The sequence below is a fragment of the Eleutherodactylus coqui genome, chromosome 2 (assembly GCF_035609145.1).
Source record: "Eleutherodactylus coqui strain aEleCoq1 chromosome 2, aEleCoq1.hap1, whole genome shotgun sequence".
Taxonomy (NCBI): domain Eukaryota; kingdom Metazoa; phylum Chordata; class Amphibia; order Anura; family Eleutherodactylidae; genus Eleutherodactylus; species Eleutherodactylus coqui.
Genome location: NC_089838.1, coordinates 135466122 through 135480764, shown reverse-complemented (window position 1 = coordinate 135480764; position 14643 = coordinate 135466122). Strand labels below are relative to the sequence as shown.

At 39.0% G+C, this 14643-nt stretch overlaps 1 protein-coding gene across 4 annotated transcripts in view; it reads left to right on the top strand.

Moving 5' to 3' along the window:
* Nucleotides 1-13396, top strand: part of CPSF6 (cleavage and polyadenylation specific factor 6) — a 31158-nt gene extending 17762 nt beyond the window's left edge. For all 4 annotated transcript variants that reach the window (XM_066591615.1, XM_066591613.1, XM_066591616.1 and 1 more), the window contains exon 10: nt 12994-13396. The gene's annotated coding sequence lies outside the window, so the exon portion shown is untranslated. The remainder of the gene's footprint in view (nt 1-12993) is intronic.
* Nucleotides 13397-14643: the final 1247 nt, after the last annotated feature.

The following is a 14643-nucleotide window of genomic DNA, read 5'->3' as shown; positions in this document are numbered from 1 at the left end:
TTTTCTGTTCTAAATAGTTTGCCTAATTTTTTCCCCCAAATGTGTTAATGTCAGTTGGTGGCCCACAGCTCAGTAACAAGTTGGCATGGAGTTGAAGACAATAGTTAACTAATGGCCCACTTACACGTAATGGTTATCGCTTAAAATTTGTTAAAACTAACGAATTTGAGCAATAATTATTCAGTGTACTTGCAAAAAAAATCACATTATTTGTTCACTTGTTATCGCTGACTTTCAGCATAAATACTTTTGCTGGCTACTTGTTCTGTGTAAATGCTCAGCTCCTCACATAGAAGGTACAGCCTTGAGCAAGAACCCTGCGATCCAGCGAGAAGTCTTTGTCCAAACGCTCTGCAGGAGTGCTGACTACCTTAGTTGGGACGTCTGCGCTCGTGCAGTCCTTTTAAAGGACTGTTGGCCCCTGTAAAAGGGACATAAACATTTGTTGCCAAGTACACTGTTTACAGTATTAATGCTGTTTTCTTGGAGTAATTATAAAGTTAGAACCTGTTCAAATACATTGTGTAAATATTTAGCAATAATACTTTGCTGATCCTTTTTTATATAGGCTAAACTTACAGCATTGCATTAATGTATAGATAGTACTCCAATCACTCCCTTTTATACACTTCAGTGATTCAGATATTGGGGAAAAATAGATTGTGAAAATTAAATTCTAATTTTCTATCAGCAAAACGCCTATTTTGTTGCTGCCTTTTGGGGTGGGAAATAGTAGGAGGAGATGGTTTTTTTTTTTTTTGTGCATTCAGTTCCCTAGTTGCGTGTAACCTTCTTTTTTTTTTTTTTTTTTTTTTAATCTGATTTTATTTTGCTACTTTCACACTGGTTTTGTGATACTTTTGATGATTTGTTTCCTGAAGGCTTCCAGCATACGTTAAGCGGGTCTATAGACTCCCATTCACCCGATGGCTGCCCATTTTGGCCACTGGTCGGTTGACTGGCATCTGTCAGTGTTAGCAGTATTCCCAACACATGTTTTTTTTTTTCTTCTTTTCCTTCTGTTAAAAAAAAAAAAAAATCTGTTAAACAGATAACATAATAGTCTATGGGTGATATATGGGAGAAAATGATGCCCATAGGCTATAATGGCATCCGTTTAATGGAATTTTTTTTCTTGAGTGATCGATGTTACTCTTGGCACATAATGTCAGAATCTTTTCCTGGCATGTGTTTTAATGGAACACACAAAAGGAACCTAATTAGTACAATTTCAAAATAGAAAATCTTGTAGCTTTTTGTGTCTTTTCAGGTTTGGTTATTATGCATTTTTCTATTACGTTGGCTCAGTTTTACATGTTTCACCTAGTTACAAAATAATAGGGAAACATGCTAGATATGAAAATAAAATACTTTCAAGTTTCCTATGAAAGAAATAGTTTTGAGAATTTAAATTCTGCATCAAGCATGGCATTTTGCCATTTGATTACAACATTAGTATATTTCATTGTCCCAATTATAACTTGCATTGTTCAGTTTAAACAGGCTGTCCATCTATGAAAGACTGCCTGTTTACTGTGAATGGAGGTGAGCGGGCTGGATCGGTCTTCGTCTTGCTCCACTTCCATTCACTGAGCGATGCGAATTCCTGTGTAAAAGCACAGAAACTGTCATGCCATATAAAAGGAGCTTTATTGCTTGGACTTTCATTGGCCTATAGACTAAAATTCTTATTCTCCTAAAGGGTGGCTGCAGTCACTCTCCTTTGAATTAAACAAGAGACTATAAAGCTTGTAATAGTTAATAGCTGAACGAGCCCCTTTATTATCAACTTAGAACTAACTATAGGGCAAGTTTAACACACTGCGTACTATACATCAAATTTCCACAACTGTGTACAGTATAAGGTTAGTAAATGGGTCTTTTTATTTATTTATTTTTTTCCTTTCTCCCCCATAAAATCTACTTAAATTTAATTCATTGAGTGAAATTGCACAGATAAATCTGCACCAAAATCATATTTCTGCATGGGAGAGCATGTGAATTTAATTGTATTTTGATGTGGATTTTTGTTTTTGAAATATAGATGATTATTATTTGCTGTGTCTGAAAGTAGTCCGAGGAAAAGAAAAAAAATAATTTAAGTGGTTTTCCAAGGTAACATATTGCACTTCAGCTCTGCTAAACTCCCTCCACCTCTCCGCTGATGTCGGCTATTGGCAGAGGGAGGGGGAGGGAGCTAATGTGCTAAACTCCTGCCTGTCCTGCCCCCTCTCTTTGCCAACAGGTGGCAAAGGGGGGATAGAGTTTAGCAGAGCCGCTGCTAAATTACCTCCCTCTTTTGGCAGCTCTCATAGGCTCCCATAGAAGTCTATGGGACCGGCTGGTGTATTCCGTACGGAAGATAGGTCCAGACCTATCTTTTCCGGCGTAAAAACGGCCCAGCCGGAATGCCCAACGAATGTGCTACCTTTGCTGGCCGTTTTTCCGCACCGGAAAATCAGCCATCTGAATTGATGCGTTGGAATCCAATGCATCAGATGGTCGCATTTATCGGTTGGGCGTGAAAGTGCGGCCGATATACACTTTTGTGTGAATAAAGCTTAAATCTGTACAAAAAACTTCCAAATTCTTTGCTTTACTTGAAAACAACTTCTCATTTAGAAGTGCCTTTTTTTTTTATCTTGTGGCACAGTGTGTTCACAATCTGAACCTTGATTTATACATGCAGTCTCTAGACAAAGCAAGGAGTAGATTTAAAAGAAAGGGATGAATACGAATCATGTCTTGTATACACGTGTTTCTTGATAAAGCACTTAAACTGCATATATGAAATATGTATAAATGCAGCCTAAGACTCCATTGTCAAAAAAAAAAATCAAGCACCTAGAAGTTTGTTGTTGGAATCTAATGAAAATGTTTAATTGGGATTATAACATTGATATTAAGTGAGTGATTATAATATCAGAGCAAAATTGTAATTCATTGTGGAAAACTGAACATTTGAATGGAGACTCTAGTGCCCTGTTGGGCCGCCTCTAGCTTGGATACAAGATGTCACATGGGCAAGCGTGGAGGCATACAGGTTCTGTCTAGTATCCTGCAGCAAATCTGTCCACATTTGCTGTTGCTGAGTATCTCGTGAAAACTCACTGTCACAATTGGCTTCCCAGATGGCATCCCATGCGTGTTCTATTGGCGCTAAATCTGGCAACCAATGTTGTGGACACGTTCCTGTAACACTCGTGTGTGTGCGTGCGGCCGAGCATTATCCTGCTGGAAAATACCTCCTTGAAGCCACCATGTGAGTAACACATGTGGCTGCAGGATGTCCTGAACATATCGCTGATCTGTCATTTTCCCGCGTACCACTACTAGGTAACACTGTCGTATGTGATGGTCCCCAGACCAACACAGCAGGAGTGGGCGCAGTTGCCGCTCCACAGCTAAGGCAGGATTGAGGCGCTCACCCCTAGGTCTTCAGACACTAACGTGGCAGTCGTCAGTGCCCCAACTAAAGCTGGATTCAGAGCTAGAGACCTCCTGTTTACACTCTAGTCCAATTTTGTCATTCACGACACCACTTCCAATAGTGGGTGGGTATCAAAGGCCGTACACATAATGGGTGTCGTGAGACCAAATGTCCTCCAGCAAAGCGTCTAGAAATGGTTCGGACAGACACAAGGACCTGTAACAATGGTGTCACTTGTTTCTGAATGGCGGACAACAAAATATTTGGAGTTGCTCGTGCTTGTCAGATGGTCAGGCGACCCTCTGGTCCGAACACCTCCTAACAGTCTGGTCAGAATGGCCCAGGAGGCGGCCAGTTTGTTGATTCAACCATCCAGATTCTTGCATGCCAATAATGTGCCCTCTCAAACTCCGGTAACCAGGTGAAGTAATGGTTTCGTTGAGGTATCTAGTGGTCAACAAGCTCTACACAAGCGGAAAGAGACACCTTTTACAAAACCAGTGGCCTATGAGCCTTTTTATTGCCCACGGGTGGATCCACGTTTAGGGCCTCAGGTAGCAAGACCATTCATCTAATCACACCACAACTCTAATCATGGCTGAGATGTAACTGCACTGCATGCCAGTTTTTGCAGTTAAACAACTCCTCCTAGGTGTTTGGTTTTTTTTTTTTTTTTTTTTATAAATACAGTGTGCTTATAGTGAGTTAGACATATTTTATTCATGCTATTAGGTATGTATTCATCAGGTATTACTTAAAGGGGTTGTCCCGCGAAAGCAAGTGGGGTTAAACACTTCTGTATGGCCATATAAATGCACTATGTAATATACATCGTGCATTAAATATTGGCCATACAGAAGTTATATACTTACCCCCACGGTGTTGGCGTCCCTGTCTCCATGGCGTCGACCGAAGCCGCCTTCTCCCTCGATTAGACGCGCTTGCGCAGTCTGTGCCTCTGTCCCGCTGAATGGGGCCGCTACGGCGTGCTCGCGCCGCACAGGTCTTCTGCGCATGCGCAGACCAGCTCTCCGGTGCGAGCACGCTGCAGCGGCCCCATTCAACGGGAGAGAAGAGCAGACTGCGCAAGCGCGTCTAATCGAGGGAGAAGAAGGCTTCGGTCGGTGCCATGGGGGCGGGGACACCAACACCGGGTGGGTAAGTGTATAACTTCTGTATGGCCAATATTTAATGCACGATGTATATTACAAAGTGCATTAATATGGCCATACAGAAGTGCTGAACCCCACTTGCTGCCGCGGGACAACCCCTTAATTACTTAATCCTTCCATGAATGGTCATGAGACGAGGTGGAATATAGCTAGACTATCCGATAGCTTGTATGGTTGCTCACTGATATTGGCTATACACAGCATCTTCAACATTTCATTTAAGACTAGCTTTTAGCCAATTTAGTCGGACAATTTAATTTAAAGGAATGTATGTAGCACAGTGTGAAACTGCTGCTTGGGTAACAAGTCCCAACACATGTGGTGATCAGTGATCTGAACCACAAGCACTCATGTTGTTTTTGATTAGGTTTGTAAAGTAGAATTTAGCCATACAAATTTTTTTTACACCTGGGCAATTTTTAAATTCTTTCAGCTTCTCCTTAGCAAACTGATACTTACAGCAGATATTGGTAAAGAACTTTTAGCCTGTAGTTCTAGGATGGAAAATAATAAGCTTGTATTTTGACCTAGTTAGTAAATTTATGTTGCTGGTCAGTGAGAAACTGCCTTTTAAAAAGCGAAGACTGTAACAGCGGCCATGCCAAGAAGTTTATTCTTAATACTTTGTGCACACAAAAATGCAACATTTTGACCCATGGAACAAAGGTCAAATCAAATCTAGAACTCTTGAAACCTTGTTCGTATGTATTTTTTTTTAAATTGTTTACAGGCAGGATGCTGGTTATTAAAGTTTTTTTTTTCAGGGAAATACTATTTATAACCCTATCCTCAAGATAGGTCACCAATAGTTCATCTGCTGTGCTCCACCGCTACTTTGACCCCTGTGAATTGGCCAGAGCCTGTAATTGCAGGTGCAACTGCAATGGATTTTAATGAGAGCTTATACCTGCAGTTGCAAGCACCATTTACAACTAGGACTAAAGCAGCAGCTTTTGCTCACTTTGTGTAGCAGCAGCAGTGACAGCAGATGCCCAATCAGCTGAGCCTCTAAGCAGTGGACTTCAAGCAATCAACTGGTAATAACCTATCTTGAGGATAGATCATCAATATTACTTCCATGGAAAACTCCTTTAATGAGGCTTACAAAGTCATTCCCTGTCTTGTTGTAATTATTTGATGTGTCTGTTATAATGCAGATCTGTTACCATACTATGTTACCAGTCTTAGGGCAGCATATTATGGGAACACTATTAGCTTGAGTAGCATAAATTGTGCCATTTTGCCAATAGCATTTAACAAGGAATCCAGCGAGCTGTAGTTTTATAGTATAGGTTTCAGGTATCTTCTACCTGCTTTGTGTTGTGTAAAACTGTTTGATCAAGTGTCAATAAAAGAAACCTTTTGAAATATAGTCAGTTTGTTAACTGATTTATTTGTATGCGATGTATTCCTCAAAAGGTCAGATATCTATCAATATAGGGAAATAAGTAAGACTAGCTACATGTGTATTTTTTACACTACATTTTACACTGACTCAGCAGACCTAGATGGGAAAACAGATTTATACTGTTGCGCAAGGAATGCAGATCTAGGTCAACTTTGCTACAGTGCGGGTAACACTCTGCCATATATAGTCTAGAGTATCTAAATGGAAATCTGGCTATTAAGCAATGTAGAATCAGATCATACACAAGACCTCAGTATATCAATACCAGTCTTCAAAGAAAAAGGGCAGTATTAATAGCATACATTTTAAAGGGATTGTCCCACTTTTTACTATTTATGACCCATCTTCAAGACCGTCAGGGAGGGCAAAGGTCGTCTGACACTAGTGACTTCCCTAGTGAACAGCTGTTACTCTTAACTGTTGCTGCATGTATGTAGGTGCTTTGTGCTAAAATCGGACAACTTTGTACAGTGTGGTGGCCCCAGCTGGTATTGCATGATGAGCCAATTTCACTTCAGTGAGACTCAACATGCAATACCAACTGGGGCCAATGCGCTCTGTATGGAGCTGTCTGTTTCCTACACAAAGACAGCTCCGTAAAGAGTGACTGGCCAGGAAATCGGCTGATCGGTGGCGACCCCGAGTGGCGATTCCTGCCGATCTGCTATTGACAGCCTATCCTGAGAATAGGTTATCAATAGTGAAAAGTGGAGCAACCCCTTTAAGCATACTACATTTTAAATAGAATATACCTTTAGCAAGTCAATTCAGCTAACATGCAAACAACTCCAAGTAGATGGGACTGAGCTGCAATCCTCTGCACAGTAGAGCTGCTGCACATTTATATAATGGGGCTGCAATTCTAAAACCAGTGCTTCATCTCCTCTATTCTCAGGATTCCTGGGATTCTTGGCAGTCAGGAATTTGTAATTGTTTTAAAACCATAGACGTGATAAATATTGGCTGATCCCACTGCTTTAGCTGCACCTGCCGACTATCTTAACTGTATGATCCCAATTGTCCCCTGACATTTGCTGTTCCAATATACCTGACCCCTTGAGGTGTAAGCACCACCAGAGATGTCTAGCAGTGGCTTGGGGAGTCTGTGGAGATGGCTGTTTACTGAATAAGAGCTAGGCTGATACCGTAGCAATTTTATGTGCATGCTTAGAATTGCACATGGAGCAAGGGCTTGATCAGAATACTATTTTTTTTTGTACATAAATTTTAATAAGTCTTTTGTACGTTAACTGTTTTTCCTGTTAATGTGTATAAAACACTTGTATGTGAATGGCTGCTATCTTCTCCAGAACACATTAAATATGTTAAATAGTCACTGCTTTGTTTTTTTTTATCTGATTTTCATTAAAAACCTAATTTCACATTTTAAAATTTGCAGTTTTCAATGTTGATTTAGTAAATTCATTCAAGATCTAAATTCTGTCATCAGCTTTGGTTTCTTGCCATGCATAGCTATCTTACACTGATAATGCTCTAAGTGATAACACACTCACTTTAGTAAATAAAAACTACCCATTGGTATTTCTAGGGGAACTGTCACCACTCCTTATGTCTGTTTTAGTAATTACATGCATTCCCCATAACTGAACTATCCCTAGAATGCTACATCTTGCTCTTTCTCTGTTACTATTCTTAGAAATGTAGAAATAAATTGACACCTGGATGCTACCATTCCTCCTGTGAAAAGGGGTGTTGTCCATACACCATCTGGCATTGTCAGCCTTTGCTTGGAGGAAGTTGGTGTGTAGGGACACGCCTCCATTAGTAACACCCAGTTGTCAATTGATAGATTTCTGGTATGAATAGCAGTAACTGCAGAACAGAGTTGTAAGAAAACACAATTCTTTATTAAAATGGATGTCTGAGATGACAACATGACCTCCAATACATTTTACTTTGTTGCTTGGGGATTAAAAGATGTAAAGCTATGTGCAGCCGTAATGTGTTGCTGTGCCAAATAATTTTTGTATCTGAGAATATCATCTGACTTTTGGGTTAACAAAAGTATAACTGCACAGATTTCAAATCTACTAATTTTAAATATCTTAAACTTGGCCAGTAACTAGAATTGTTGTAAATACATTGTAACTCTTGCAGTCTTATTGTACAATGTGCATTTTAACTTAACTCTAAATCACACATTTGCTTTTAATATTTGATTTTGTAACCTGTCGTATGTTCCATATAAAAAGTGTACTTCAACTTGCCGTAAAAGAAAATGAAACTGCTTTTGACATGCGCAAAGTTTTTGCCTAAACTATTGTAACAAAGTTAACACGTATCATCAGTTGCAAAGGATGTGTCCTTTATTATGCCTTTTTACACCTGTCAGTATTCTCAATGTGTACCATGGGATACTTTATTATACGTGACACCGTAAACCCTTTCCCTTGTTTAAAGCAAGCAGATATATTTACATATATGTGCTTTCGCAAAGAATAAACTAAAAGCCAAGTCTGAAAAATGTGCACATTCTCAAAAATTCTACCATCCAAATCTAAAATGGTTTAAAACACCTGAAAAAGTGGCCTTGAGTTATACAAGAGAACTATTTCAGCTCTTAGCTGCCGTAGAATTTTTTGGAGGCTCCGTTTTTTTTTTTTGTTTTTTTTAAATGCCACTCTTAATAAAGTCCATTCTCCCCCCCCCCCCCCCCCCCTCCGTGTTCCCAGCTGCAATAAAAGACCTCTCCCCTCAATGCTGTTTTAGTTATGTGACAACTAGCGGAGCTCTGTATTCTAGAAGACTCCTCTATTCTCAGGTTCTAGTATGTAGCGTTGTAGCCTTTTGTATTTTTTTTTTTCTTTAGTAATCTGTATCCACAAGTAGAGGATACTTAAAGCATACCACGCTTTCAGGAGACTTTTTCAGAAGAAGCTGTCGTTTCTGTACATAGGTGGCAGTATTTCTGGCCATTAGGAGTTGCAGATGGCATTTTTTTCACCAGTTTTCCCCTCTACATCTGCATCTCTAGTTCTTAGTTTTCCTGGAGATGGTGTTTGGAGATGGCTACTATGATCTCCCATATGCTGCACACACAGCAGAGGTCATGCACCTCTATCTGTGTAGCCCACCTTATAAGTTCCAGGATATTTTACAGCTGTACTGAGTAGAGTAACTATCAATCCAGTATTGGGGTGAGATAAAACACTTACCAGAAGCTGCTGCAATGTCTGTTTGAGTCTCTGACTCTGCCTCTGTAATCTGTCTCTTTGATAGTAGTGGTCAGTTTTTGTTTGTTTTTTTAGAGGGATTTTTTTTCAGCACAAATGCATTGTTTTAGGTAAATTTATTTGCAGTTTTGCTAGTTATCATGTAATCACAAGTTTTGTTTTAAGTGCGTTGTCTATTTAAAAATAGTTTCCGCATTGATGGCCCAAGCTGCTGTCGTCCGGTACTCTGTGTTGTTTTGCTCTTAGCTTAGTTTTTGTGAGGATCCAATAGTCTATTAAGGCCGAATGCGGGATCCCGAGCCGATGCACCCTGCAGACCCCTGCGTACCTGTCCGGATCTGCCTTCAGATTCTGCGGCCCGTTCAGCGTCAGCTGCAGATTGGGCATCGGAATCCGCGCTGAAATAGGACATGCTGTGCTTTTCCGGCCGAAAATCGCAATTTATTTCCAATTATAGACAAAAAAAAGGCAATTTTCTATAGCATGCCTATGGGCAGTATTTTTTAGCGAAATCCGGAGGCAGAAGCCCGCTCTGGATTCTGCAGTGCAGATATGCCTGTGTGCATTGGGCCTTAGTCTGTTGTATTGTAGCTTGTTGATGCTCAGCCGAAGGTGTATTTCATAAACTTGTATTTAAAATGCTGGAACACTGTTAAGAGTTTATGTATATATTAACTTTAACTACCAAAACTATAAATACTGGAAGCTATACTGTGGGACTTCAACATTCTTAATATAGATTACCAAAATCCCTTGACCTTTTTAGATACTTTAAGTGAAGCTGTGTAGGGTCTGTGCACAAAACAATGTAGAAATGTCCTTTGTGTGTAGATCTGCACAATCTTCTGCATCTTTCTAAAACATTCATGTAAAAATCGTATATATATATATATAGTGTGACACATACCAGTGAGGGACATATCTAAGGAACAGGGCTTTTTACAGCAGAAATAAAATTACAAGTTATAAAGGTTTCTCTTAGAGATTTTCCTCATGATGCGTTAAACTATTTTTGTGAATTGCTGGGCATCTACATTTCTCCCAGTGTTCCAAAAAGAATGTCACAGAGCTGCAAACTGCTTTGTCAGGCTGAACCCTTTTTGTATTTGGAGCTCCTACTTCTATAGATAACAGCAGTTTTACACAATCAGTGCAAAATGATAGCTCATTGCAAGGGTGCTGTCATATTCGCCACTGTGCTCTCATAGCCCCACCAAGCCAGATGCACATGTTGCATGATTATGGCACTTTAAACTTCCGCAACAGATCTTTTTTAGGCTGGCCACACACTACCCCTCTTCCCGGCCGGCGACCTTGTGTTCCTGGTCTTTTCTGTATTGCGGATGACCACGGCGGCTCGCAGTCGGTCATGTGCAGTACAGATTATATATTTGTATATATTTTTAATATGTTTTTCCCGCTCCGTCACTGAGTGATGGCACAGGTACCCACGACCTATCCGCAATGTCAATTGCTGATGGGCTGCAGGCCAGTCGGCTTCCATTGACTGCAATGGCTTCCAGAGCCTGCACAAAAATAGAACATGCTGCGATTTCCCCCTCACGGAAATAGCAATTTGTTTCCGTGAGTGTGAAGGAAAAAGCGTTTTCCATAGCATGTTCTGAACGGTGTTTGCTGCGGATTTTGCAGCTAATATCCGTTCGTGTGCAGTAGTCGTAGACAGTATGTTGAGACAGTGATTTTTTAACAGGCACTAGTTACTGACAGTTACTTTGTGTTATGGGCATCTGAGAAAAACAAATGTGACTTTAGCTCCTGTTGGTGGGGGCAGTAGTTGCTGAAGATAGTTTTTCTTCACTTAGGCTAAATTCTCAGTTTTCCCATTTTGTCATTAAAAGGAATGTTATGTTTGCAACAAAGATATATGCTGTCAACTATATGGCCAATCACAGTGTGAATCTGTCTTGGCTTTGACAATGCTTTCTTTGCTGTTGGTCCTCCTTCCCTGGTCCTCCTTCCCTTGAAGTATCACCCACAGGTCCTGTATATGTATGGGGAGCAGTTATAAACTTGTGGAGACTTTGTAGCACTTTACATCTTTGTTACATACAAGATCTGATATGACCTGAGAAATGATTGAAAATCAAACTTGCAAACATTAATATTTGTTGAAAAAGGTGCTTGGGGACAAGCCTGGGAATGATTTTTGCATTGTTTAGTACACTGTACAACTCTGGATTGGACTTGTATTCATACTTGTAAATACCTGTATAAATAGAACATTTTGATTATTTATACTTGGTTAGTTTTGATGTAATTGTTTCCGTTAAGAAACCTGTAAATGGCAAGGAATAATACACCCTTCCTGAATATTCACTGTGGGTATTGTAAATCATCTAGTTTCCTTGGGCTAAGCTTGAATTACTTTGGTCTTTATGCTGCTAAACACCTTGTTAACATATTAGCACATGCAGAAGGGGTTTATTATTCCTAGAACAACTTGTCACTTATTCCCATGTGGTGCTATTTGTGTGTAATTCTTACATTTTGGGGGAACTTGAAATAAATATATATGCATCTGATGTGTTGGTGCTGCCCTCCTCATCTCTGGCCAGAGGCTTAAATCTGAGAGTGGGAAGCGCAGCAGGCAGATTAAGCAACTGTGTCTTTCTGCTGTCCGGTTTGAGCTTGCAGCGAGATGAGACCAACCAACAACATTCGAGCTACCCTTTAAAGCTAATTTTTCTTTGCCAAACCTGTTACACAAAAGTTTTTAAACTTGCAGAGTTAGAGTACTGCATCCAACCTGTAATGGATCAGATTATTAAGTGCTCATTCACATGAGCGTATTTGCGCAGCGCGTTACGAGTGCAATACGCAGCAAATAAAACCCATTAACTTCAATGTATTTGTTCACATAAGCATATTTTTACTTCGCAGTAGGTTCGAGCATGTGAAAAATATGCGGCATACCTTATTTTGGTATGTGTTCTGCACAGCAGTAGGCCATTGAAGATAATGGGAGGGTGCAAATATGCAGTGAATACACAGGAAACCTGCATGTTCAATGCCTATTTGCGCAGGAAATACATGGGCCCTTCTGTGGATATGTTTGCATGCACAAATACGCCCTTTATTTATACACACAAAAATATACGCAGGACTTAATCTTCAATTGAAGGTTTGAAATTTGCTGTAGAGTTACATAAAATTCCACACCACAGTCGAAAAATTCATCGCAAATCTGCTACCTGTGAACCTACTGTGTCTAATTGCATTTTGAAATGCCTAGTGTTTTTGTGATTTTATTCTATCTGAAAAACTACATTCATCTGATACTTGGAGAACCAGGTTCTGGGTTTTACCTATGGAAGTGCTCGTTTCTGAATCCTTAATTAAATGCCCATATAGGCAGCAAAGCCTGAAAGTTAGAATAGTTTTTGTGAAACAATGTAAATGATAAATGTTTTACTTTTGTAAAAATCCTGATAAATATTTAAAGGTTGTATTTTTGTATATTCTATATTTATATGCTGTGTGTATATGCACTATTTCACATTTAACTGTATATCTGACTGTTTTGGTATCTAATAAACCTGTATTGAGAACAAGCTTTCATCTAGACGATACTTGGACAATCATATATGCATGTAAATGTTGTAGAATGTATATGGAAATGTATGTAGCTGCATGTAAAGTTCTCCATTCCAAACACTTCTTACAGCTGTAATATTTAATGAACCATTAAGTGTATTGCTACTGTTCTCACACATTGTGTATGCCTTGTACTGTATCAAATCTACATCACAAAATTTTAACACATTACAGCTGACAGAAGTGGAACTTCTTGAAAGATCAACATCAACTCTTCAGAGAAGACGCCAGGCCTTCAGCTTGCTTCATGACTCAGTTTCTGAAAACTTGTGGCTAAAAATGAACAGATCTAGATGTGAATAAAGCAAATCTGCAAACATGGTAACCAGTAGCTCTACATTTATTTTTAAGTTGCTTTCAATGTTTTATTTGACTGAAACCTGTGTGAAGTAAACATTAATAGCTCTTGCAACTTTGGTTATGCATTACAATGACAACTTATGTGCAAGCAACTGAAACTCCAGTTCTTTCTTGTTTTTATAGTTGTTTGTTCCTGTTAACGTGTTCATGTTCTGATGTTTGTACATTACACCACCTTTAATACAAATATGGTATTGTAATAAACTGCTTAATGGGGCTGATGTGTAAAGCTGTTCAAATTATTTGCTGTTTACACCTCAGGGAAGGCTTGTTTAGCAATATAGAGATTTTTTTTTTTTTAAACTGCAATTTGCAGTTTTGGAGTGCCCATCATTCATGTAAAGTAACATTCAGATGTATTTGTTTGCTACATCACTGTTGGACATTTTTATTTTCAGTAATTCACTTGTATATTAAAATACTGTAGTTATATAGTACTCATTTAGTCAGTGCATGCCATAATTGTGTATTCTAATAGGCCACCATTGCGTTTTACACTTATGACTGTATTAAAATGTGTTTTTGCGTATTCAGAAAGTGTCACCTCTGGTTTTGCAAATTTGCTTTTGTTAAATGTAAATTTTAAATTCCAGTTTTTCAGTCAAGTAGGTAATAGATTTGTTTGTTTTTTTTGTTTGTTTTTTTTGGTCCTCCTTATTACTGTATCATCCCTTAATGGGATTATCTTTGCTTTAAGTGCTAGTTCTCTTTCTGTGAAAGAGTTACTGCAAAACGTATCTACTTCCTCTTGTATTTGAACGCAGTATGACAAGTTTTCAAGACCATTGGTGGCATGGCCTTTACACTGCTTGTATGCTGTTACAGGTTCTTCCAGCAGTACATTAGCTATATGATAAAATAGACTACAGGCTGTATGCACAAAATACAGTATTAAGACTAAAGGGTCTTATTTTAGAACAAGCCAAGGAATTTCATTGCATATGTTCCTATGAGTAATAGTCAATTATCATGCAAAGTAAAATTGTAAGATTTTGTATAATAACTTATTTGGTGGCAAAAATGTAATGTTTTTAGATGGTCAAACCGGGTAAGTATTTTTCAAGATTTTGTTTCCCTCTTTATAGCTCACACGTTTTTCTGGTCAAAATGAATTGAATAGAAAATATACTTTTTAGTTTACGCATAACAGAAAAAAAATTCTATCTAAATAATATTGCAACCCCTTCAAGCTATTTGCTCCCTGGTTTTATGAAAATACCAAAATTCCTTTCCAAAGCACCTTTCTCCTACACATGTAGGCAGAGGTGTTCCATGTTAGCATTAGTTCTAAGGGGTTTGCAAAGGCAGTTAAGCTAATGAACGTCGGATTGGAAGTCTACTGAAATGTAGTCTGGCGGGTCTGAAGCCTCTATCTTATGTAGTGGTATTAACCCTTTCCAATCCACTGTCTGACATCTAAATACATTCTGATTGAAGGCTGTACAGCTCTGATGTCGAAAGACA